This window comes from Cryptomeria japonica, chromosome 2 (genome assembly GCF_030272615.1).
Source record: "Cryptomeria japonica chromosome 2, Sugi_1.0, whole genome shotgun sequence".
NCBI lineage: Eukaryota > Viridiplantae > Streptophyta > Pinopsida > Cupressales > Cupressaceae > Cryptomeria > Cryptomeria japonica.
This window is the reverse complement of record NC_081406.1, coordinates 505,732,315-505,758,309: the sequence shown is the minus strand read 5'-3', so window position 1 is coordinate 505,758,309 and position 25,995 is coordinate 505,732,315. Positions and strand designations below refer to the sequence as shown.

The 25,995-nt window shown below is 33.1% G+C and overlaps 1 long non-coding RNA gene across 1 annotated transcript in view; it reads right to left on the bottom strand.

Moving 5' to 3' along the window:
• Positions 1-10,138: 10,138 nt before the first annotated feature.
• The window catches only part of LOC131078928 (uncharacterized), a 92,055-nt gene continuing 76,198 nt past the window's right edge, over positions 10,139-25,995 (bottom strand). Inside the window, exon 6 of the long non-coding RNA XR_009371574.1 lies at positions 10,139-10,503. This is a non-coding gene — a long non-coding RNA (uncharacterized LOC131078928). The remainder of the gene's footprint in view (positions 10,504-25,995) is intronic.

Below are 25,995 nucleotides of genomic sequence, written 5' to 3'. Positions count from 1 at the left end.
AGCACATTTTTCTTATGACAAAAGCGCTAAAAGACCAATATTGACTAAAACAACAAAAGCGCTAGAACAGGTTTAAAAGCGCTAAAATAATATCAAAAGTGCCTAAACAAGCACAATAGTGCTTAAAGAAACGACAATAGCGCCAAACTTGGTACAATAGCGCTATTGTAAGAACAATAGCGCTAGAATATCAAGTTTCAATAGCGCTAAAACGATATCAAAAGCGCTAAAGCGCAACCTATGTGTCAAGATCAACATTCAATAAGTTAGTTGTGTCAAAAAAAAAGATTTTTAGGTGTTTTTCGATTCACGTCAAGTTCACCAAATAATGCACTACAAAAAGGACAAGGTTAAGATAAACAAACACTTGAACAAGAAACAACAAGAGTCGATTGTTAGGTGTTAGAAAATCATAAATTAAAAACTATCCTAAGCAAGCATATCAAGAAAGACACTACTAAGCAAAAAGAAAGCTTAAGGAATCTACAAAAAGCAACTAAGCTCGTCCAAATGCTCTCTACCATGCTGGTAGCTTCCCCTTCCTTGTTCTTCTCCTCTCCAAGCTCCACAATAGTGTAGCTCTCAACAGCTTTTTGCACTATGGATGCTTATGGAGGATTGAGATTGAAGTATTTTGCTCTAAATATGAATAAAAAGCTAATACTAAGGTATTGATACTAAAATGATTTATTTTAACCAAAATGACAATATATGAGTTGATTATGCTAAAATGCTCTCTCAAAATGCCTATAGCTTAAATGCATACAAGTTTTCAGGATTTGGATTATGAAGAAATGGGCTCTATTTATAGAAAAAAAATGGAGCAATGGATGGTTGAGATTGAGTAATCTCAACAAGGGTTAGGATTGAATGGTTTGAGATCCATGTGAGGGCTTTCAACCCAATCCCAGGATGACAAGTGTCAATGTGAGATAGGTTGAGAGGAGAGGGAATAAGCATTAAATTCTTGACATGACCTGAGGGTTATCTTGGAAGTTAAGGTCAAGGTTAGTTGAATAGATAAATTCTTTATTCAAAGAATAAAGCTTTTATCCAATGGATAAACTCTTGTGCAAAGGCAAAAGGGATAAACATGGTCAAAGCAATAAATGCTTAAGGAGACATATGAGTGCAAGTTGAAATAACCATAAATGGTTATGTAAGAGCCATTAACGGTAATGTAAGAGCCATTAGTGGTTTTGGAAGACTTTGGAGGTTAAATTGTTGAACACACAAAGCATTAAATGCTTTTCAAAGACTTTGAAGTCTTTGAGAAGTGACTCCATGTTGCTTAGGAATGTGACAATAATTAGGGGATGGATTAGGTTAATTAGGAAGGGGTTAGAAGAATCTAGAAGGGGTTTAGGAATGCAAGTGGATTTGGTGGGTGAGGGAAAATAGGATTTTTATTTAAAATAAATTAATTTATTTCAATAAATGTGGGCAAGTTGCATTTGTAGGAAAATGCAAGTGGGGGGGGATAAATGATTTAAATAAATGTTTTATTTAATTTATTTAAAATAGGAATAGGGGATTAAATGAAATAAATATGATTTATTCATTTAATTGATTGTGAATTTGGTTTAATGAATTAATTAAAATAAATTGAATAATTTATTTAATTAATAAGAGAATGTTTGAAGATGAATTAATTAAATGTTAATTTAATTAACTGATGGCTAGTGGATTTTTAAACAAATAAATAACAATTATTTATTTAATTAAACTAGACAGATTTGTGTGACTACAAATACAATTTAAAATGCTACATATAGTGTCCCAACAACCTTCATCTAAAGTATTTGATCATTGTGTGCTAGTGCAAGTAGAGAAAAACATTGAGTTGATGAGAACAGAGTGTCTTGGGCTGACTGTAACACTTCAACACTTAGGATATTTCTTTAAACTACACCAAATCATTTGAAACTTGTATTTATGAACCCTTATACTTATTTCATTAGATACTAAAGTTAACATAAGAATATGTATCCATCTAGAGGAACATGAAGCATTTTGTTGAACTTTTAAGACATTTAACTATGCAATAGTGCAATTTGAAGAACAATCAGTTCAAACTCTTATTGTAGAAAGGTGAATGGAATGAAAATTAGGAAATAATATTATTATAGGATGACAACCGTAACTCCAGATCTGCAAGATTAAATATTACAATACGGAGGAATGTTTGACCAAAACTCAAGGACTCTATCTTTAGAAAATTCACTGTCTATGCCTTAATTTTTTTATCAACAATACATCATCAAGTGCTTTTGAACAAGGATGGTCATATCCATCATAGTCTGTGGTTCAAATGAAAGTGTGTGTTAATTGCAGGAAGTGTTCCCTTGAAGAGCAAGAGATCGTGTTCTATTTTCTACTTGTTGTCTTATCTTTCTAATAGGTTGTTGATGTTTATCTTGGTCACTCATAGCTCACTCATTTTTCCTTTTAATTAGATTTAATTATCAATTTTATATTAAAGAAAAAGTGAAGCATCTTAAAGATATTTAGTTATCCTCAAGATGGTAAAGGGCCATCTTAAGTAATCCTAAACACTAAGAGGAAAGTTACACAATCCTTAGATGTTTTGTAATTTTGGGGAGTATTATTGATAAACTAGAAAAAAATATGAAACATTCTAAAAACAACTGATATTAGATTTCTAAAATTCATAATTTGAATTATTTCTAGATTTTTTTATTAGACCGTATAATAGTTTTTGAATCAATGTTTGTGATCTTTCATCAAGATACTAGAGAGATAAGAGACATAAAATGTCTCTTAACCATTGAACAATACCCTAATAACAATTCAACAATCTCAAAGATAGTTGATAATAAAGACACAATTCTCATTTTAGACACATTCTATATAATCATACAATAAATAGATTAAATTGAGAATTTTGGTGCATCTTATTTCATTATAAATGATCAATCTAATGTACATATTATTTAAATAAAAAATTCCCTTCCATCAATTTATATTGGTTCACACAACACAACAAGAAACCATGTTGAGTTTCTATCTAAACTAGTCCCCTCGTTGTGAGTCCGACAAAAAAATCGTTATTAAGAACATGGTCCCAATTTAGAAGCTTCCATTTATAAATTTGTGGATAGGCATGTCATGTGATATTGAATAAAAATGGGTGTGTTTAAATATATGGTTTATGGTATTTTTTTAGATGTGAATAGTAGAGAATAATATAGGATACATTTTGATGACAATAGCTGGATACACCATTCTCTAAGATTGGAAATATACATGTGCACTCACACACACTTCCTTTTAGATAAATGTGATATCAAGATTCAAGTCTATATATTTATATAATGCATGAAAATTGAGATTATTAAATTTTCATCAATTCGATTATAAGGATAGTAAAAAAAATATTTGTATTACAAGTTTGAAATATATAATAAAAAAGGTTATGAGATTTCCAACAATATTGTAATATATAAATATGGAATTATACAATTACTAGCCACTTTGGTTGTGTAGAATGAAAGATATTATTATCAAGATTATCCTTAAAATTTGGGCCTCCCTCAATATTAAATTGTAACCAATTCCTACTACTCTTCCTCGTCAATTTAGCTAACATCTTTAAGATAAATATTTCAATATGCAATTAGAGTATATCAATCTTCAAATTAAAAGAACCAATTCTTATATAGAAAAAGAAGTTAGCTACTTATTGAGAGAAAGCAAGCAACAAGTACCCTCAAATCCATCATATCCTTCCCATGCCATGTCCACCACCCATAAAGAGTTTTTGAACAAGAATAATTATATCCATCATAGTCTATGTGGTGCAAATGGATGTGTGTGTTATTGTAAGGAGCGTTACCTTGAAGAGAAAGAGATTTTATTTATTTATCCTCAAGATGGTGAAGCGGGCATCTCAACTATTCCTAACCATTGAGGAGAAAATTAGACAATCTTAAGGTGTTCAGTAATTTTGGGGTTTACCTTTGATCAAGTACGAAAAAAATATGAAACATTCTAAAAAATAATAATATCATATTTCACAACCCATAATTTGATTTATTTCAATGACACTCCATAACCCATCATCAAGGATACAAGAGAGCTAAGAGATATAAAATGTCTCTTAACTACCAAACAATATCCTCTTCAAAAGGTTCACTCTTTTTTCTATGTGAAGTTTTAGTAGGTGGGATGGAATTTGAGACCATGGAAGTTGAGTTGGTTTCTAAAGCTTCCTCCTTGGTGAGATTATACTAGGAATCAAGGATAGGTCCATGGGGATTTTGCAGGTTGCATTAGATTCTTCTCCTACACTTTCCTCAACAAAGCCAAAAATCCCTTGTTGGTGTTCATTTCTTTGTTATCTTTTTCTTTGTAGGTTCTTTATCCTAGCTATTGACCACCATAAGTCTAATTGATCCACCATTTTTATTTTCCTTCTAGTTATCCATGTTCTTCTCATCACCTTCCTCCTCCTTACCCTTTCATTTTTTAGGTCGACCTTTTTTTTGTTTTGGCTTTTTAATGTGTTTTTAATCTCTACCCTTTTCCCCGTGACTTTTGGATTGGATTCCCAAGAGAGAGTGGACTTACAAAGGCCTTCTTATGTTGGAATTAGCTTCCCTTAACACTATTCTTAGCTCCTTAGCTAGACCCTTCCCTTCTAGGCATTCTTTGAGGGGTTTGAATCAAATTTTTTGTAGCGATTTTAAAGAAAGAAGGAAGTATAGAATAACTACAAATCCTAAGGGGTTTCTTGGTAGTAGTTTGAGGGCTCTAGAAACCATCTTTTCATTCGAGCTCTCTAGTTTCAAATTTGGGTTGGAATATAGTATGGTGGGTGTTTTATTGAGGTTGAATTGGTAAACACAATAAATTGAAAACCTTTATGAGGGGGAGGGATGTCCCAGTTGAAAATAGAGGCTTCTAGAGAGGTTAATATGTAAAATTGAAATCCAAATAAATTTATATTTCTTAAATACACTAACAAAGGGAAGTGGTAAGCATGAACAACACCAAAATGACCTTCTAATTTGAAATATTTGATAATGTGCTAGCTTACATCATTCAGAGGCTTAGGAAGCCCCTCACTATTGTAATCATTTAGGAAATGAACTTGCTTCTCACCCTTCTTGATAAAATCCTTGATGAATTCTTTGTCCTAAATTTATGGGATCTCTTGACCTTCCACCTATGGTAGTTAATTATAGTGACCTATAATTTCCTCAATCATAGTGAAGCTTATCCCACCAATTTTAACTTCTTGTAGGTTTCAAGAGATTGTGGACTTCTTTGAGAGAAATGCATCATGACCCTACATGGCCACGAAGTAATTTGCAACCTCTCCATATTAAAAAAAACCTCCATATGGTGATATTCTTCTTCAAGTCCTCACAAGTGGAAGGTTCAACTTTGTGATTTTATCCTCCCATCACTCTCCTCTATGTCTTACACCCATAAATATTTTAGAAAAAGAGAGTCTTTACCACAAAAATAAGAAGCAACATGATTGGATTAATTTTTAACAATTTTTGAGTTCCATAATCTTCCTTAGGAAAATACTCATTGTAAGAAAAGGATGTCTTGGAAATTGGAATGTAATAAATGTTTGCAAGATTGTAACTATAATAGTCACATCCCTTCAATCCATTCCTTCTTGTGAATTTAGGGCATTTCAAAGGCCTTAAGAATCCTCATTTCAAATTTACTTTCAACTTTAAATTGTTTTTCTTCTTATCATTTTGAATCTCAATTCAAATTGACAATGGAACATATCAAAATCCAAGTCAAGTGCTCCTTCTAGAAACCCTAATCTCAATTCAGCAACATTGTCCATAGATTTATTGCCTTCCCTATAAGTGTGTGTTATTGTGACTTATCTAAAATTTATTATGTATTTTATGATTTTTATGATATGATACATTAGTGTCCATGGAGGAACTATGATATCTTCAATAAGCTTCATGACTAGTTCATATTTGCCTTCCAAATAGAGTTGTTGGCATTGATATGGATGGCTTGCTTGACTCCCCACCAAGCCAAAAACCCTTTGGATTTATCATTAGACTATTGGATATTGTTGCTGCTAGGATATGTTGTTGTCATTGATGTCAACATATTCCTGTGTTTTGGTTGAGGATATAAGGATATTAGGAAATCCTAAACCTGAAAAATTATGCAACCCACAAGTCAATTTTAGAATAATAAATTAGAGGTTTTGTGAATTTAACCTCTACATTTATGTAACTCAATTGAAAATATGATTTATGAGTGCAAGCATTAATGTTAAAGAGTATACAAATCAGATCTGAAACAATACATAAAAAACAAGAATGAAAGAAGCTAGGTTCACCAAAATATGTAATGGTGAGCTAGCTACCCAAATGAAAACTAAAAGTGAATAAGCTATATGTTTCAGAAATGATTGCAAATATGAATCAATTAAGTGCATATGAATCAAATGTGAAAATTAAAATAAGAAGTAATGTAACAATGAGAACCAAGTTCACCAAAATGTAATGGTGAGGGTTTAATTAGGGTTTTACCAATTAGGATAATAAAACCATTGATCTTACCTTAGGGGACCATTACATTAAAAGAGGGGTGAATCTGGTAGACCTAGCCACATTCCAAACAGGAAAAGGGTTGAAAATCTGATTAGATTCACTAGTTTTGTTTGCCACCCTCTTTTAATTGAAATTTAGATGTAAATTGTGAAGTTAGGGTAGAAAAATAGATAATTGAGATGAAATAGTAAACACAAGCTGCTATGGGCATCCAATAGAGCCAAAAATAGGGATCTAAGTAGAATAAGAAAATCAGAACCTATTCCTGAAAGTTTGGATTGATGTTATGAGACTAGGTAGTGGAGATTCACTATGGTCTTGTGATTTTCGCTCTGTCAAAATCTAGGCTTGTTCGTCATCATTGACTCTTTTGAAATCTCTGAGTACAACTCCTAAATTGATTCCCTTTGATGAATCTTTCTTTAATCCTCATGCAAAGGTTTTAGCATCTCTTGTAGAATGTCTTCATTGAAAATTGATCATGGATGTCATCTTGAATGTTTGAACTTGACTTCACTTCTTCTCCAATGCTTGATGAATGCTTGATTACTTTCTCACTTGATTTAAATTTGCTAGAGTATAATTAAAGATCACTAAATGAATTAGGTTTCATTTTAATTTCAAATGAGAGGAGTATACCTTCTTTTATACCTAACCGCTTGAAAACTATTTGAATTTTTGAAGTAGGCCGACATGGGATGTAATTTATCACTCACTTGATATGATTGTTGTGAGGACCAAATTTGGGTCTTGATTGAGAGGATCATGGTGTTTGGTGCCTTGGTCCTAGGCTAGGACTAGGGTTCCCAACACCTTGGTCCTAAGAACCAGAACTTGGATTTGGGGAAAAATCAAGGAAGGTGATGAAACTATAAGTTTGTGGGATGCAGTGAGCAGGATCAAAACCGTCATCGAGCATCAAAAGATGAAGCACCAAGGTGAGGTCTAGGTGAGGATGAAATTGTATGTGAATACAATTTACAATGCTACATATAGTGTCCCAACAAGCTTCATATGAAGTATCTGATCATTGTGTGCTAGTGCAAGTAGAGAAAAACATTGAGTTGATGAGAACACAATGTCTTGGGCTGACTGTAACACTTTAACACTTAGCATATTGCATTAAACTACACCAAATAATTTGAAACTTGCATGTATGAACCCTTATACTTATTTGGTTAGATACTAAACTTAACATAAGCATATGTATCCATCTAGAGGAACATGAAGCATTTTGTTGAACTATTAAGACATTTAACTATGCAATTGTGCAATTTGGAGAACAATCAGTTCAAACTCTTGCTATAGAAAGGTGAATGAAATGAAAATTAGAGAATAGGATTATTATAGGATGACAACCTTAACTCCAGATCTGCAAGATTAAATATTACAATACGAAGGAATGTATACCAAAACTCAAGGACTCTGTCTTTAGGAAATTCACTATCTATGCCTTAATTTTTTTTTATCAAAAATAAATCATAAAGTTCTTTTGAACAAGGATAATCATATCCATCATAGTCTATGTGGTTCAAATAAAAGTGTGCGTTAATTGTAGGAAGTGTTGCCTTGAAGAGCAAGAGATCTTGTTATATTTTCTATTGGTGATCTTGTCTTTCTAATAGGTTGTTGATGTTTATCTTGGTCACTCATAGCTCACTCATTTTTCCTTTTAATTAGGTTTAATTATAAATTTTATATTAAAGAAAAAGTGAAGCATCTTAAAGATATTTAGTTATCCTCAAGATGGTAAAGGGCCATCTCAAGTTATCCTAACCACTAAGAGGAAAGCTAGACAATCCTTAGATGTTTTGTAATTTTGGGGACCATTCTTGATAAACTAGAAAAAAATATGAAACATTCTAAAAACAATAATATTAGATTTCTACAATCCATAATTTGATTTATTTCTAGATTTTTTTATTAGATCATATAATAGTTTTTGAGTCAATGTTTGTGATCTATCATCAAGATGCTAGAGAGCTAAGTTTAACCATTGAACAATACCCTAATAACAATTCAACAATATCAAAGATAGTTGATAATAAAGACACAATTCTCATTTTAGACACATTCTATATAATCATACATTAAATAGATTAAATTGAGAAATTCGGTGTATCTTATTTCATTATAAATGATCATTCTGATGTACATATTATTTAAATAGAAAATTCCCTTGCATCAATTTATATTGGTTCACACAACACAACAAGAACCCATGTTGCGTTTCTATCTAAACTAGTCCCCTCGCTGCAAGTCCTACAAAAAAAATGTTACTAAGAACATGGTCCCAATTTAGAAGCTTCCATTTATAAATTTGTGGATAGGCATGGCATGTGATATTTAATAAAAATGTGTGTGTTTAAATGTATGGTTTATGGTATTTTTTTAGATGTGAATAGTAGAGAATAATAGGATACATTTTGATGACAATAGTTGGATACACCATTCTCTGAGATTGGAAAAATAACATGTGCACTCACACACACTTCCTTTTAGATAAATGTGATATCAAGATTCAAGTCTATATATTTATATAATGCATGAAAATTGAGATTATTAAATTTTCATCAATTCGATTATAAGGATAGTAAAAAAAATATTTGCATTACAAGTTTGAAATATATAATAAAAAAGGTTATGAGATTTCCAACAATATTGTAATAAATAAATATGGAATTATACAATTACTAGCCACTTTGGTTGTGTAGCATGAAAGACATTATTATCAAGATTATTCTTAAAATTTGGGCCTCCCTGAATATTAAATTGTAACCAATTCCTACTACTCTTCCTCATCAAATTAGCTAACATATTTAAGATAATTTCAATATGCAATTAGAGTAATCAATCTTCAAATTAAAAGAACCAATTCTTATATAGAAAAAGAAGTTAGCTAATTATTGAGAGAAAGCAAGCGACAAGTACCCTCAAATCCATCATATCCTTCCATGCCATGTCCACCACCCATAAAGGGTTTTTGAACAAGAATAATTATATCCATCATAGTCTATGTGGTGCAAATGGATGCATGTGTTAATTGTAAGGAGTGTTACCTTGAAGAGCAAGAGATTTTTTTCTATTTTCTATTGGTTGTCTTGTCTTTCTAATAGGTTATTGATGTTTATCTTGGTAACTCGTTCCTCATTTTTCTTTTTAATTATATTTAATTATGAATTTTAAAATAAAAAAATGAAGCATCTCATCTATTCCTAACCACTAAAGAGAAAATTAGGCAATCTGAAGATGATCAGTAATTTTGGGGTTTACCTTTGATCAAGTACGAAAAAATATGAAACATTCTAAAAAATAAAGATATCATATTTTCACAACCTATAATTTGATTTATTTCAATCACATTCCATAACCCATCATCAAAGATACAAGAACGCTAAAAGATATAAAATATCTCTTAACTATCAAACAATATCTTAATAACAATTGAACAATCTCTAAGATAGTTGATGATGATAAAGACACAATCCGTAATTTATGATTAACTAGAAATAAGTAAATGGCATTTCCTAATATCCTTATATCCTCAACCAACAATATATACACATAAATAAAATAAAAGACGATCATATTAAAGTATTAATTGAAACCCTAATTCTTCTGGCAACAAATCGCTTATAAATAGAACTGAAATTTTCGCAGATTTTCTCAACAATACAAATAATAAATAGTGATAACAACATGATGATGTCCTTTCGATTCCAAGCATTGCATGTCCCACTGTCCACATATTGAGAGGAGGAGGAAAAGAAAAAGCAGAATATATACGATGTTATGCGTTACCTGAAAGCTCGCCGACAGCAGAAACAATTGAGAGTAACTATGCTTGTCTTTTCCTCACGTTATGTAATTTGGTCAAAAATAAGAATGAATAATTATCTTCATCAATGGCCTCTGCTCTCCAAATCGATAGTTCCTGTTCCTGTTGCAGGGAAATTATTAGATTCTTTTTGTCTCCACCCAACAAGTACACTTTCCTCCTTTTTCTTTCTTTCATCCATTCATTCATCTGTAACTGCTCTTTTTCAGTACAATCACAATACCACCATATTTGTATTCCTTCTTTTCTATAAACAAACGGTCAGTCAGAAAGAATTCAAAGCCCCACTTATGATATACAAATATTCATCTGCATGAAAGCTGGTAGCTTTTGACAAGTGCCATTTCAGAGACCGAATCAGCCTGTTACTCATAAAGATGGTTCAATGCACAGAATGATATTGATTATATTCCATGTTAATGTGGTCATCAGAAATTGTGTGTACGAGGACAGGGTCCATGCTCCCATTCAATGACTTAATCCAGCGAACATTCAAAGATTTCAAACTTCCATTCAAGATTTGATGTTCAGATATTGATAAGAATTTATTTTACAGAGATTTTCCATGTTATAAGGTAGAATTCATAAGTAAAAACAAAGAAGAAAAAAGATTTAAAAGTTGTTTTATATTTTTTATTGTTTTATATGTGTTGTTGTTATTATGTTTATCTTTATTCTTGTTGCAGTTCGTCAGATTTGAGATTGTTCTTAAATTGTTTCATCCGGTGAAAACTGATTGACCCCCCGCCTCCCTTCTCAGTTTTCCTTCATTGTTGTTGCCAACAATTGGTATCAGAGCTAGATCCTCCGGAAGAAGCTTGACCACTAGAGGAGATCCAGGATGGCAACTTATGTGTTCAAGAAAGAGAGTTTGAGATTTTATGGAAATAATTACACTATATGGAAGGATCGGATGGAAGTTCATTTGAAGTGTCTTGGAGAAGAGTATTGGAAGATACAAAGAATACCTATAATGTTCCTCAGAATGGACCGGTTACTGTCGCTGAAATAAAAGATGTTAAACATAACATAAGAGCTAAGGAAGCATTGTTGGGTGCTTTGACTAATTCAAAGATGACAAATGTGATGGGTTTGTAGACTGCACATGAGATCTGGGAGAAGTTAGAGACCTTGTATGAAGGAGATAAACATGTCAAAGTTGCTAAGCTACGAAGTTTGAAGGGTAAATATGAGATGCTGAAAATGGGAGAAGATGAGAACATGTCTACCTTTATGGCTAAGGTGAATGAACTTGTCCTAAGTATCAAATGTGTTGGTGGAACTCTTGAAAAAGATGAAATTGTTGCTAAAGTGCTGAGATCTTTGCCTCCTGCTTACAAGCCTAAAGTAGCTTCTATTGATGAGATCTGAAGTGTGACTGCTGTGACTAGGGACATGCTAGTTGGTAAGCTTGTTGCCTTTGAGTTGAGTGAGTTTGGAGAATCACATGGAAAATCTAAGACTGCATTCAGAGCCTCTGTATCGAGGAAGAAGAAGTATAATCCGGGAGAGAGTTCATGTAGGCTTTCAAGATATGAAAGAGAAATGAGAGAGATGGAAGAACAAGAAAGAGAGCTAGACGAGCTTAAAGCCCTTATTGCTAGAAGGTTGCCTAAGGGAGCCGATAAGTATTCTGGAAAGTTATCTTTGAAATGTTTCTCTTGTAATAAGATAGGACATTTTGCTTCTAGGTGTCTTGAAAGAATGTCTAGGTATGATAAGCATGACAAATTTGAAAAGTATGATAGATATGAGAATCATGATAAGTATGATAAGTCCTATAAGCCTAACCAGAAGTTTATATATCAGAAGAAATGTTATTATGTTATTGATGAAGGTGTGACAGATGAAGAGTCTGAGAATGGGAATTTAGAAGATGAGTTTGTATTTATTGCTATCAAGGAAGATGATCGGGTGCCAATGAATTCTGCAAGCTGCATTGTTGAGGAGAAAACTTTGGCTGCTAAAATTGAAGAGAAAGATGAATGGGTAATTGACAACGGTTTTTCACATCATATGACAGGTGATAAAAGAAAATTCGTGAATATAGAAAGTTCTGATGGTGGTATAGTGAGATTTGGAGATGATAAAGCTTGTGTGATCTATGGTAGAAGTTCAATTTCTTTTGATGGTAAGCATAATACTGATGATGTCTTGTATGTTGAAGGTTTGAAGCATAATCTTTTGAGTGTTGGACAAATGGTTGACAAGGGATGTGATTTGCAATTCAAGAATGGTAATGCAAGATTTTTAATGCCTCTGGTATAGAGATTGCATCAGGGACTAAGACTAAAGGTAATATTTTTCACTTGAATGTTGGTGAGAAAATTTGTTTGATTGTTCAGATTGATGAAAGTTGGTTGTGGCATAGAAGGATGTGTCATGTTAATTTTGATTGCATGATAAGGATAAGCTCTACTCAAGCTGTTAGATATTTGCCTAAAATTGTGAATCCATCTAATCTAGTATCCAAAGAATGTCAGTTGGGAAAGCTAACAAGAACTACATTCAAGAGTAAGTTGTATTCATCTAATGGATTATTAGATCTTATGCATATTGACCTGTGTAGACCTACAAGAGTAACAAGTGTGCAAGGTGACAAATATTTCATGTTGTTGATTGATGATTACTCTAGGATGATGTGGGTTACCTTTCTAATGGAGTAATCAAAAGCATTAGAAAAATTCAAGATATTCAAAGCTAAGGTGGAGACTGAGATAGGGTTCAAGTTGAAGCGTCTGAGACTTGACAGAGGAGGAGAATTTACATCTGGTGAGTTTGATTCATTCTATGAAAGAAATGGAATTAGAAGATAGTTATCTGCTCCTACAACCCCTTATCAGAATGGAGTTGTTGAAAGGAAGAATATAACTATTGTCGATTGAAGGAAATGTTGCATAAACCTTTTGGAGAGAAGTTGTTAGCATTGAATGTTATTTACACATTCAACTGGATGCATATAAAAGGTGATTCTGGTAAGACTCCTTATGAGCTATGGTTTGGTCATGTTCCTACAGTTAGATATTTCAGAATCTTTGGAAGAAAATGTTATATCAAGAGAGATGAGGATATAGGAAATTTTGATGCAAGATGTGATGAAAGAATCTTTTTGGGCTATTCTACTAAGAGGAAGGCCTACCGGTATTACAACAAGAGACTGAGAAAAATAGTAGAGAGTGCAAATGTGAAGGTGGATGAATGTCATGGAAAGCAGATTAGAGCATGCGGATATGGATTTGATGATCAAGACATTATTTCAAAGCCTGTGCAAACTGAGATCTTGAAGCAGAATGCTCCCGTAAAAATAGTTAATCTAGATATTACTGTTGCTAGTGAAGAAGTTCAAGAGTTTGACAATCAAAAGACTCCAAGGTATGTAAGATTGGATCACTCAAAAAATCAAATTACTGGTGATAAAAATAAAGGAATGATGACTAGAAGAAGGATTGTTGTTGAAGAGATGTTTGATTTCAAAGATTGAACCTAAAGATGTTGCAGAAGCATGTAAAGATGAAAATTGGATAAAAGCTATGCAAGCGGAGTTGAATCAGATTGAGAAGAATAACACTTGGGAACTTGTTCCAAGACCTAAAGACAAGAATGGCAGTAAATGGGTGTTCTGAAATAAATTGAATGAAGCCGGTGAAGTGGTTAGAAACAAAGCAAGACTAGTATGTAAGTGATGTTCACAGATGGAAGGAATTGATTATTAGGAGACTTTTTCTCCAGCAGATAGAATTGAAGTTGTTAGATTATTGCTTGCATATGCTGCTTACAAGAATTTCAAGGTATATCAGATGGATATTAAGTCAGCCTTTTTGAATGGTGATTTGGAAGAGGAAGTTTACATTGAGTAGCCGAATGGATTTTCATTATTAGATGAAGGAGATATGGTATGCAAATTAAAAAAATCACTCTATGGACTAAAGCTAGCCCCTAGAGCCCGATATGCTAGATTGGACAGGTATTTGATGAAGTTGGGATTCTATAAAGGTACAGCTGATAGTAATTTATACTTTAAGGTTAATAATGATAACATTTTTATTGTTGAAGTCTTTGTTGATGACATAATTTTCTGAGGAGATGATGACTTGAGTATGAAGTTTGTTGATGATATGCAAAAGGAAATTGAGATGTCTATGATAGGTGAGATGAAATTCTTCTTAGGATTACAGATTACACAAATTGACAAAAGTATTTTCATTTCTCAATCTAAGTATGTGAAAGAATTATTGAAGAAGTTCGGGTTAGCTGACTCTAAACCTATCGGAACTCCTATGGTGATTGGATGCAAGTTGTCTAAGAATGATAAATCTCAGAAAGTGAATTAGACTTTGTATAGATTCATGGTTGGTGAACTGTTATACTTAACTCAGACTAGATCGGATATTATGCATGTTGTTTGTCTTTGTGCTAGATTTTAAGTTGATCCCAAAGAGAGTCATGTTACTACTATGAGGAGGATTTTCAAATACTTCAAGGGGACAATTGACTATGGTTTATGATATCAAAGAATGATGATTTCATGTTATGTGCCTATACTGATGTTGATTAGGCAAGTGATGTTGATGACCAGAAGAGAACTACTAGTGGATCTTTCTTTTTATGAAAGAAATCGGTTTCATGGTCTAGTAAGAAACAAGATGCCATATCTCTATCTAGTGTTGAAGCTGAATGCATTGCTACTACTAGCAACTATACTCAGGTAGTTTGGATGAAGCAGATGTTGAAGGATATTAGAGTTATTTATGATGAGCCTATTGTCATATATTGTGATAATTCAAGTGATATCAATATTTCCAAGAATTTGGTACTGCATTCTAAAATAAAGCATATATAAATTAAGTATCATTTCTTGAGGGAGAAAGTTAGTGATGAAGAAGTCAGATTAGAGTATGTATCTACAAAGGATCAAATTGTACATATTTTCACTAAACCTTTACTGGCAGATACATTTGTCTATTTGAGAGACAAGTTAGGGGTCTTTTCCCCTCCTAATGAGAACTAGATGTATGGAGATGCACCAATCTGGTGGACTTCATAGTCTTATCTTCTAATCTGGGTTGATGAGTTGGTGCTGCTACTCAACTAGAGTAATCAGTGATTCATATATTTAGTGTGTAAGTTTATCCTATGGGGGAGAGATTATATTGTAAAAGGGAGAGAAGCATGATTTGTTCATATCTTTGGCATTATTGTCAAAGGGGGAGAGAAGCATGTGAAAAACTACCTTATCTTAGGGGGAGTTTTTGGGAGATTATTGGTGTTGATTTATTCCTCTGCATTGATTGTTTTTCACAATCATATATTGCCATCAATCCCAAAGGGCGAGATTGTTGGATATTGTTGCTGCTAGGATATGTTGTTGTCATTGATGTCAACATATTCATGTGTTTTGGTGTCACCGAGAGTTGTTTGGTGATCCGGTGATTGCAGTGAGTTGATCTGGTTATTTTATCTATTTGGTTCTGAATCAATTAGAGATGTTTCATTCTTTATTGATTACATGATTCTTTTTGGTTATTTGATCGAGTTGTGGATTCCGGTATGTAGATTAGTTTTTCAGTGTTCAATTTTGCAGTGTTTTGGCGATTGATCTGTTGTGCTCCGGTATGATCATATCTTAAGGTGTTGATTTGGGAGAGTGTTTTGGATGTTCATGCGTATCTTCATTTAAGATGGTTCGTGATTTGGTGCTCTGCAAGTTATCATTCTAGGCTGAATTTCTATTGTTGAGAGTTTTTGTCTGTTAGTGTGTTGATCGATAAAGATTTGAATAAGTGGTGTTGGTACAGCTAATATGGATGGTTCTAACATCCTTGACAATGTTTCCTAGTCATGTCCTATTTGTTTTGGTGGTCCACATTGATCATTGTATGATTTATTGAAGACCTTTTGGGTTTAGTGATATTCTTCGTGTTATGTAGTATTTTTGGTGGTGTAACGTGTTGCGGTTGATCTTGGCAAGATTTTTGGTGGTGTTGCGTGTTCGAGGATTTGATTTTGGTCTATGCTCTTTCATCTATGGTATTGTATTGGTCCAATCATTTATTTATGCATCATGTGATGTAATTTTATAATCAAGTGTTGAGGGTTTTGAGCCGACCTTGTAGTCAAGGTTGATGAATTGTATAAATTTGGGTTATACTCATGTAATTCACAAGTGGTGGTTGTGTTTTCATTATCTAAGAGTGGCGTATGTGTGAATAAGTGAATTTATCTTTCTACATGTTGTATTGAGCAAAGATTATTGCAAGGAAGACAAATGAGCTTAACCGGAACTGTCATCGGACATTAGGAGATGCTATTCTTTCAGTTCATCCTAACCGGATTGTAGTCTGAATATTATTGTAAGGTAGTGAACCTCCCATGAGGGTTGGAGCCTTCTGGGTCATCTTATTTTGAGCAATGATCTCTAGGAAGTGTGTCTAAATGCATGTGCATTCCCCAATGTAATATTTACACACACTACTGCAGAGTATCATCTTATTGTGGGTAGGTTCCCACCATGGTTTTTCCCTTAACCAAGTTTTCCATTTCAAAATCTTGGTGTTATGTGTGTTGTTGTTATTATGTTTATCTTTATTCTTGTTGCAGTTCATCAAATTTGAGATTGTGCTTAAATTGTTTGATCCAGTGAAAACTAATTCACTCCCCCCCCCCCTCTCAGTTTTCCTTCTTTTTTGTTGCCAACATAGACATCCTTCCTAACTGAGTAGAAAATCATTACACTAACTCTACTTGATCATTTTTCAAAATACCCCACATTCCAAGCAACCCTAGGTTATCTTTGCTAGCTCCATTGAAGTTTAGTTTCATCCAACCCTTGTTCAGCTTTTTTCACATAATAAGCAATATTTTTGATATGGAACAATTTGTTCTATAATAGGAATTTTGGGTGATAAATGTCACATAATATATCCTCCTCTAACAAGTTGTTAGGGTCTTTATTTATTTGCACGCACACTTTTTAATTTTTTTAAGTGATTTTTTTATTATTAGGTTGTGTTGCTTTAGCTTTAGGTCCTTGTCTGAGAAGCCTCTATTATTATTTTTCCTTCCATAAGTTCCACACTACATGTGGGGCAATCAAATTTCATAATTATTTCACCAATGTGCATTTGTAAGGGGGAGACTAGATCAATAGTAAACCCCTAATATATTCAAAAGTAACCAAAGTAGTCCTAAGATAATCCAAGATTAAACCCCGAACCAACAAAGAAAATGAGAAATGTAGGAGCAAGTGGGTAATGTTTTCTTCACATTTTTTACATAGTGTGGCATTGTAAATTGTATCCCCCTTACAATTCCATATTCCTTGTTAGGCCTTTGCCTTAGTGTGTCTCCTACTATCTCTTTTCCAACCCTATTTGTGTCCTTGTATTGCAAAAATGATGGTATATGATGATATGAAAATCAAATTCGTTGATGTGTGTGTATGAGTCTACCTTTTTTTCACCCCTTTATAGGAGAGTAGGGTGTTAGGCTCCATAGTCCTCCTAAATTGGTCCAAATTTTGAATATGTTAGTGTACAAGTTCCAAGAAATTAATTCTCAATCCTGATATTTTAATATGAAAATTGGAGGTTATCCTTATCAATGAAATACCTTGGAACTCTATATAAGAGCATATTTCCTAATTCATTTTCACCATACAATATTCTAATAAACTCTTAGTGTAAGAATTGTGACCAAATATTTGAACAAATTTGAGCATTATTGAGTAGCAAGTTACAACAATCTTCATGCAATTAATTTATTATGATTGAGTCTTTTATGCCTTGTCATGTTATTGTATCAACATTTGTGAGTCCTATCAAAATAGCATTGCATCATCATAAATAATATGAAGGTTGAGGTAATATCATTCTAATTCAATATATAGCTTTAGATTCATATCCTTTCTATCTATTTTCATTATAGTGTTAATTCCAAACCTGGGGTTTGATAGAGGCAAACCCCTACCAACCTAGCACAATTTTTCCTCTCTTATGTGTGGATGTTTCAGTTTCAATAGGGAAAGAAATATAGCTTCAAAAAAGTGCAGACTAAGATAAAGAGAACCAGATTTTAAAGAAGCAAAAAACTATAGATGCTATAACTTAGAGATAGCTTTTTCAAAAAAATCATAGGGAAATATTAAAAGTGACATATTCATCCCAAATCTATTTTCGACATTTGTATTGGACACCTATTGGATAGTGACACCTATCTACATAGTCTAGCACTTCCAGGCCAAATTACAAGCACATGTTTCTCTCTAATCCCCTGGCCAAGAGCCTAAAAATTTGTAATCAATTTACATATAGTGATATACTTCTCACCATAGTTTTTCCCATATTGAATTTTCCACGTAAAAATTCCGACGTCCTTGTGTGATTGATCTTTTTGTTTTTTAGTTGTTCACTTCTGCATGTGGTAATTGGAATGAATGATTAATGAATGGTTAAATTTTAATATATGCTAATCACTCCCCCTATCAACATCTAGAAGTGTTCAACAACAAGTCATAGAATAAATTCAAAGCAAGAGTTTGTTTAAAACATGCAAGAGTAGAGGAAAGTGTTGCAAGGTCATCATGTACAGTGGGAGTATAGACAATCTTGTTTCAATAGATATGGTGGAGAAACGACTAGGCTTGAAAAAGGTGGCACATTCTACTCCTTACAAAGTATCATGGTTGGAAAAGGGGCATCGGCTCTTGGAAAATGAAAAATGCAAAGTGGGTTTCAAAATAGGAACTTACAAAGATCAAGTGGTATGTGATATTATGCCCATGAATTTTTGTCATGTTCTTCTTGGGAGACCTTGTTAATATGATAGGGAGGATATGCATGATGGGAGGAACACTAGTTATACCTTTGATAAATATGGAAGAAATCATACTCTTACAACCCTAAAAGAAGAACATTTTGTTGTTGAATTAAGCTTAAAAGATATACTAATGATTGGTAAGGAGTTCCTACACCAAATGAAGAAGGAAGATATAAAATTTTATTTGATAAGAAAGCCTAGAAGTGTATTCACTAGTACAAAGTTGATCAACTTGCCTCAAGAAGTTCAAGAAATTGAATGAGTATGTAGACAAAGTAGTGGATGCTATACCTAATGATTTAACTCCATTGAAAACTATGAACCATCATATAGACTTAATTCCAAGAGAAAATATTCCAAATAAGGACTAATAAGGGAATATTTAAGCCCTTGTGTTGCTCCAATAGTTTTGATTCCTAAGAAGGATGGAGGTTGTACAATATGCACATATCCTAGAGCAATCGAAAAAATTACTATCATGTATAGATTTTCTTTGCCAAGAATTGATGTTTTGTTAGATTGTTTGTATCAGCCAAAATGCAGGTTTCTATCAACCATTGCCAATCCCCAAAAAGTCATGGGATTCAATAAGTATGGACTTTGTCCTTGGTCTACTAAGAACTTAGAAGGTGTTTGATTCAATATTTGTGGCAATTGTTAAGTTCGAGATAAGATGGCTCATTTCATTCCACATACAAATAGAAGTGATGCTACTAGCATTGCCAATTTGTTCTTCAAGGAGATAGTTAGACTACATAGACTTCCTAAGAGCATTGTCTTTGATAGAGACATTAAATTTTTAGGACACTTTTGGAGGAATTTATGGAAGAGGTTGGGAACTAATTTAATTTTTGGTTTAGCTCAACATCCTCAGAATGATGGTCAAATAAAATTAGTCAATAGCCTTAGAAACGTCTTGAGAAGCTTGGTGAGTATGCATTCAAAACAATAGGATTTGGTGTCTTCATAAGAAAAATTTGCATACAATGACTCACCTAATAGAAGTATGAGAATGAGTAATTTAAAAAAAATGTATGGTATGCATCCTAGAGGAGAACATGAGCTGAGGAATTGGGGTAAAATAGAGAGAAGTGTTGATGGTGAAGGATTTGTGAGTGATGCAAGACTTGCATGAACAAGTCAAAAAGAAGCTTGAAGAGAACACCATCAAGTATAAGAAGAGAGTTGATTAGAACAGGAATGGGGTAAGCTTTAATGTTGGTGATCTTGTTCTTTCTTATCTCAGAAAAGAAAGGTTTCAAAAAGGTAAGTACAACAAGTTGAAAGTTAATAAAAATGGTCCTAGTGAGGTTCTAAGGAGATTTTCTAGCTATGCATATGAGATAGAATTTCCAAAAGGTATTGGAATTTCTCATAACTTCCATGTTGTAGATATATACCCTTACAAAGGTGAAGAAAAAATAGTCCAAGTGCCTCAAATTGGTGAAGATCAGATCATTGAGTGCAAGCAACAATTTCCAAAAGAGACACCAAAGCAACTTGGGACAATTTTAGACTAGAATGTGGTCATGAAAATAAGAGGAAAAGAGTATCTTCAATACTTGGTCAAATGGAAGTAACACCCACTTGAAGATGCTACATGGATGATAGCTTTAGACATATCCAAGCATGGTGGAAGCATTAATGAATTCATGGATAGGAGCCCATGAATAAGTCTTTTGTACCTTGATAGTCTGATATAGGTGCATTATTAGTTAACTCTAGATATTTCTAGATTGTTCTTGTGTATTGTAGAATATTTTAACTCAACACCATTTAGGTGCCTACAACATGGACTTTTCCATTAAACCAAGTGTCATTTGGCTAATATTTCTAAATTGTTACATGTGTAGGGAATTTGTTAATTTTGTGTAACCTCCAAAGAGCATGATAAGCCTAAATCTATTTCTTTTCGCATACAAAATAAGTGGTTTGGATTTTTCTAAAATAAGGGAGAATATCACAAACTTGTTTGGAGTTTGAATTAGTTTTCCTTGATGTATGAAATGAAGCCTTCTACTTAGAAATAATCCAAGGAAATTTTTTGTGTAGCATTTGAGATATAAATAAAACTCTCATTAGGATATCTTCAAGTCAATTTATTTGTAGTATTTTTCAAGTTTTTAATTTTGTGAAGTGATTTTTTGAAGGCTCGGTTTTGGGACACATTTCTGCATCAGTTGAGATGGTCACTCTTCAATGAGGATTTTAGCCAAAAGATCAAGGAGTCTACACCTAGTTATGAATGTGAATCTATTATGGACTTGACGAGAAGATTGTCATTTATTGTAAGCTTTAATTTCCTGGTGTTGTGAGCACATGCCATATTTTTTGCCACTCTTAGTCTACTCGGTAGGTGAATGGTCTAAGAGGTATTGCCCACCTAATTATCACATGCATTGTTTATTTTGTATCTTATTTTCTCATGTGAGTAAGTCTTGAATGTAGATGTTTTGAGGACTTGTTGAGAATAAGATGCATGGTTCTTTGGATTTATATTTTTTTAAACTTCTAATTGGTCTTAAGATATGGCTTTGAGGACTTATTTGGAAAGGTACAAGAAATGGTTTGTGGCTTTGGGCATATTCCCTTTGTTGTGGGAATGATTAGTTTGTTTGATCTACCTCTAGTATGAGAGGTTTACATCTATTTTTGTCATGTTTCTTTTGATTGAATGTTAGATGTTGATATCTTTTTAGTTTGGGAATGGTGAAGTGGATCTTAGAATGGAAAAAGGATATGGTTTGATTTACAGATTCAATCTTTGGTCTTGTTCTTCTTCTTTGATGTTTGTATTCACATGGTTGAGTGTGAATAACTTGGGATAGCTATGGAGAGTGGTGGTGAGATATGTTTTGCACCTTTTTTGGTTATAGTTTTTGCAAATCAGTGCACGTTTCCTTGATGCTATGTAATAGAGAAGTTAGGTATATCTATGTGAAGTACTATAGATAGACTTTGTATGCTTTGATCTATTTTTAGATTTGGCACTACTCATGTAGTGGAAGTTTCTAGATATATATCTAAATATATTATGTGATATCTTGGTTTTCTTATTATTAATGTGATGATGACTCACATGTTTCATTAGATTTGGATCTTTGAGTTATGCAGCTTATGGATTAGCTACCCATTTTCCTACAGTGGGATGACTTGGATGTAGACTATCTATATCCATGAGACTATTTCACTAGTCATATATACTTAGTTAGTTGGCCTTATCTGTGGTCATTTATGCATTAGAATATTGCTTTGAGATAGGAGGTTGGATATATAGAGACTTGATTTCAAATTTAGAGTTGGTATTCTTATAGCATGAAGTTTTATCTATGTTGGTATACCTTGGTTTGAGGTATGGTTATCTTGGATGAATTACAATTTGTTGTGGTTGCTATTCCAATTTGTATGTGTAAAGCAATTACTTGGAGAATTTTTATCATTTTAATCTGATGGTTATGTTCATGTAGAGATTGTAGCAGGTGTTAATAACAGTTGATATGGTTCACCTTGGCATGCTCCTTTTTCTTCCATATGTGGCACATTGGAGGATATGAGGAGTTTTTTGCTTAATGGTGGCTATCATTGTTGCTTTTGTTTGTTTGTTATTGAAGTGTGAGAGCATGGTGAAGATTGAGATGGTACATGGATGGCTAAGGGATGGTTTTTACCTCATTTATTATTCTTATGGTGTATTTACAATGCATGATGTCAAGTGGGAGAATGATAGGATTAAGGTACCATCTACCTTGTAAATCCTATGACATGGTTCCTACATGCTTGTAAAATGTCCTGAGGCACTTAGGATGTATTGTAAAAATAATTTGTAATGTGTATTTCTTAATATTATTTTTAATACACTCATAAGGGGTCATGGGTTCCACTAGCAACAATAAAAGTGAGTTGTGAACACAAATAATTAATATTATTTTTTTCACTTATGGGCATCTAGAATAAGATATTTGATGATAATGAGCTAAGAAGTGGAAAAATGAGAGACCTTTGGGCTTCTCCAAGCTGGAGCTTGGAAGAGGAAGCATGTGTCTCTTGGTATTTCATCATTTATTGCATTTAATGTAATGTTTATCTTGGAAGAATGAGCACCCATGTTGAAGGGACAATTTTGGAGCCAATTTACCTATGTCAAGTTTCAAGTTTCGTGGAGGAATTCCAAGGGTTGTGGTCATGAGGAATGAAGAGGCTTCTTTGTACATATTTATTGGTGGCTTTTAAGCTCTTTCCATTTTAAATATTCATCCTTTTGGGTATAGAATTATAGATAATAGTTGAATGCAAATTTATCGATAAGAAAAAAGGATAGGTCGAACACATAAGGAGGTTGTACAAATATGCATTGGTGATACTATGATGAAAGAAAAGAGGATAATGAAAGATTATATTTTAAGCAGATTTATTTTTTATAATGCAAGCTTGGCCTCTGCCTTGGTGGAGTTTTTTCCCGCATGGGTTTCTCTACACAAATCCTATTTTATGTGTATATATTATGTTGTTGATCTATGCATTATTGCTTCCATTTTATGTTGATGTTAATCATTATTTATTATTGTTATATATTGACATAAGATAGGTTGATTAAACATGATAGAGATGCTGATTTTTGGCATCATTAAGAAGAAGGATGTAATCATGGTTTTCTATAATTAAGGCAACTTAATTTTTAAATTTGAATACGAGTTTTTGATTTTTATGTTGCAACTATCCAAGCCTTGTATTTCATCTTTTGACTAGTTTATTGGATGGAGATTCATTTTCACAATTCTTTTGTATTGAACCTGTTAATTTTCCAACACAAATAGACTCCCAAGTTAAATCTTATGACCTTTGGAAGTTCCTAGATCAGAGTTAGGCTTCAAACTATCAAAAGAGTTATTATTTTATGTTGTAGGATTATATTTGATAAGGGATAAACTTTTAAAGATATGTGAATTAGAGACATGATTCCATTTCTATTTTCTTGATGCATGGAGAAGAATTTTAAAATTACATTTAAGACATGCTAGGATTTTGTTAAAGACCCTAGGGATGAGGTTGTTCACTGTATCATGAGGCAAATTTTTTATTTTATTTGTAACATTCAACCTCTTATGTCGCATTAAGCATAAAAGATAGTCTCCTTTTCATTTTACTTGTTCTCTTTCTTTGAGAATTGCATCAAGGACCACAACTATGCTCCGAGGATGCCACCTATCCATTAGGGCTAGTATTACTTTAGTGAACTATGAAAGAGGAAACAACCCTAAGTTTCACTACTATGGGGTTAAACTTAAATAATTAAAAATAAAAATAACAGTGGAATAACTCTACTTTTAAGATTATAAATAGTCCATAGATGGTACCAAAGAGGCTAAGGAGGAGATGTCTACTATGAATTTATACATTTAGAAATCCCTATCTAAGGGGAGCATTTCAAGCATAAAATATGGAATGTGATTACAAAAATGGGTAGTGGAAGATTATTTTAGGGAACTTGAAAGCTTGACGGAGGGTAAAAATAAGAAAGGGGATCCCATCAAGGGTCAACCTTAGGTCCTTAGGGATTTAATTGATAATTCTAGTGAGGATAAAAGAAAGAGAGAAGACCCCATCAAAGGTAAAACCCACGTTCTAATGGACATAAGTGACTAATTTATGAAGAGAGGCATTAATATTGAAGAAATACCTAAGAATTTGGAGGGTCTAGATATCAATTTGATCCAAAATCTAGGGACCTCACAAGAAACTTTTGAGGCACAATACAACCGAACCAAATACCAACTTGTGATACTTCATATCTTCATCAAAATTTTAACCAAATATTATTGTCTCAATATTGAATTTGTAAACATTTAATTCAATACTATAATCAATCTCCAATCTTTAATCTAAAATAGTGTATAAATCATTATTAACAAAAGTTGATTATAGGTAAATATGTTTAAGTAGAGTTATGAATCAAAAAGAGTGATGTTAAAAGGGCCTTGTCCTTTTACATAGAGAAACGGGCTTGGAAGAGTGTAATCAAAACAACCAAAACACGACAAGAAGGAAAACTATTAAGACCACACTAAAAGGTACAAGGTGACTAAGGCATCTACCCAAAAATTAGAAAGACTAACAATCTCAAGATGCCATTAAGTTAGAACTCTCCAATGAAAGCATGATAGGAACTCCATCTCTTCCCAAAACCTCATTAATACATGAATCCAACTAGCAGAACTCGTAGGATTAAAGCACAAATTAGAAGGGGGCAAGCGGAAAATTTTCTCATCCCTGACAACTTTTATGAGCTAGGATAGCCCATGTCCAACTCCTTAACAACTTTCATCTAATCCAAGACAATGAAATGATGCCTGCCTTAAGATAAGTGACTAACACAATCAATAAATACTAAAATTGATGAAGGGGAAACATGCTCCTTACCACACTTCTTGGACTTCAAAACATCAGTTTGAGGTTAAGGAGGCACCACTTGGACCTTTTGCCTACAACTTAGCATCATTGTCCCATTTCGTTGTATTTTGAGCATATCATTAAGGAGTCTTTATAAGCAATTTGTTGCCACCGGGTTTCCCACTTAGAGGATAGAGTAATAAAAAAGGGAAGCTTCTTGTCAATGCCACATTGATACAAACTTTGACAAACAAAAGGTGCTTTCTTCATTTTGTCACTGATTCAAAAAAGATGACTTGCCCAGTTAAATAAACAATATCCATAAGCACTTCCCCTTCATATTATTCTAAGAATAATCCAAAAACACAAACCCAAATTGAAACCAACTTAACA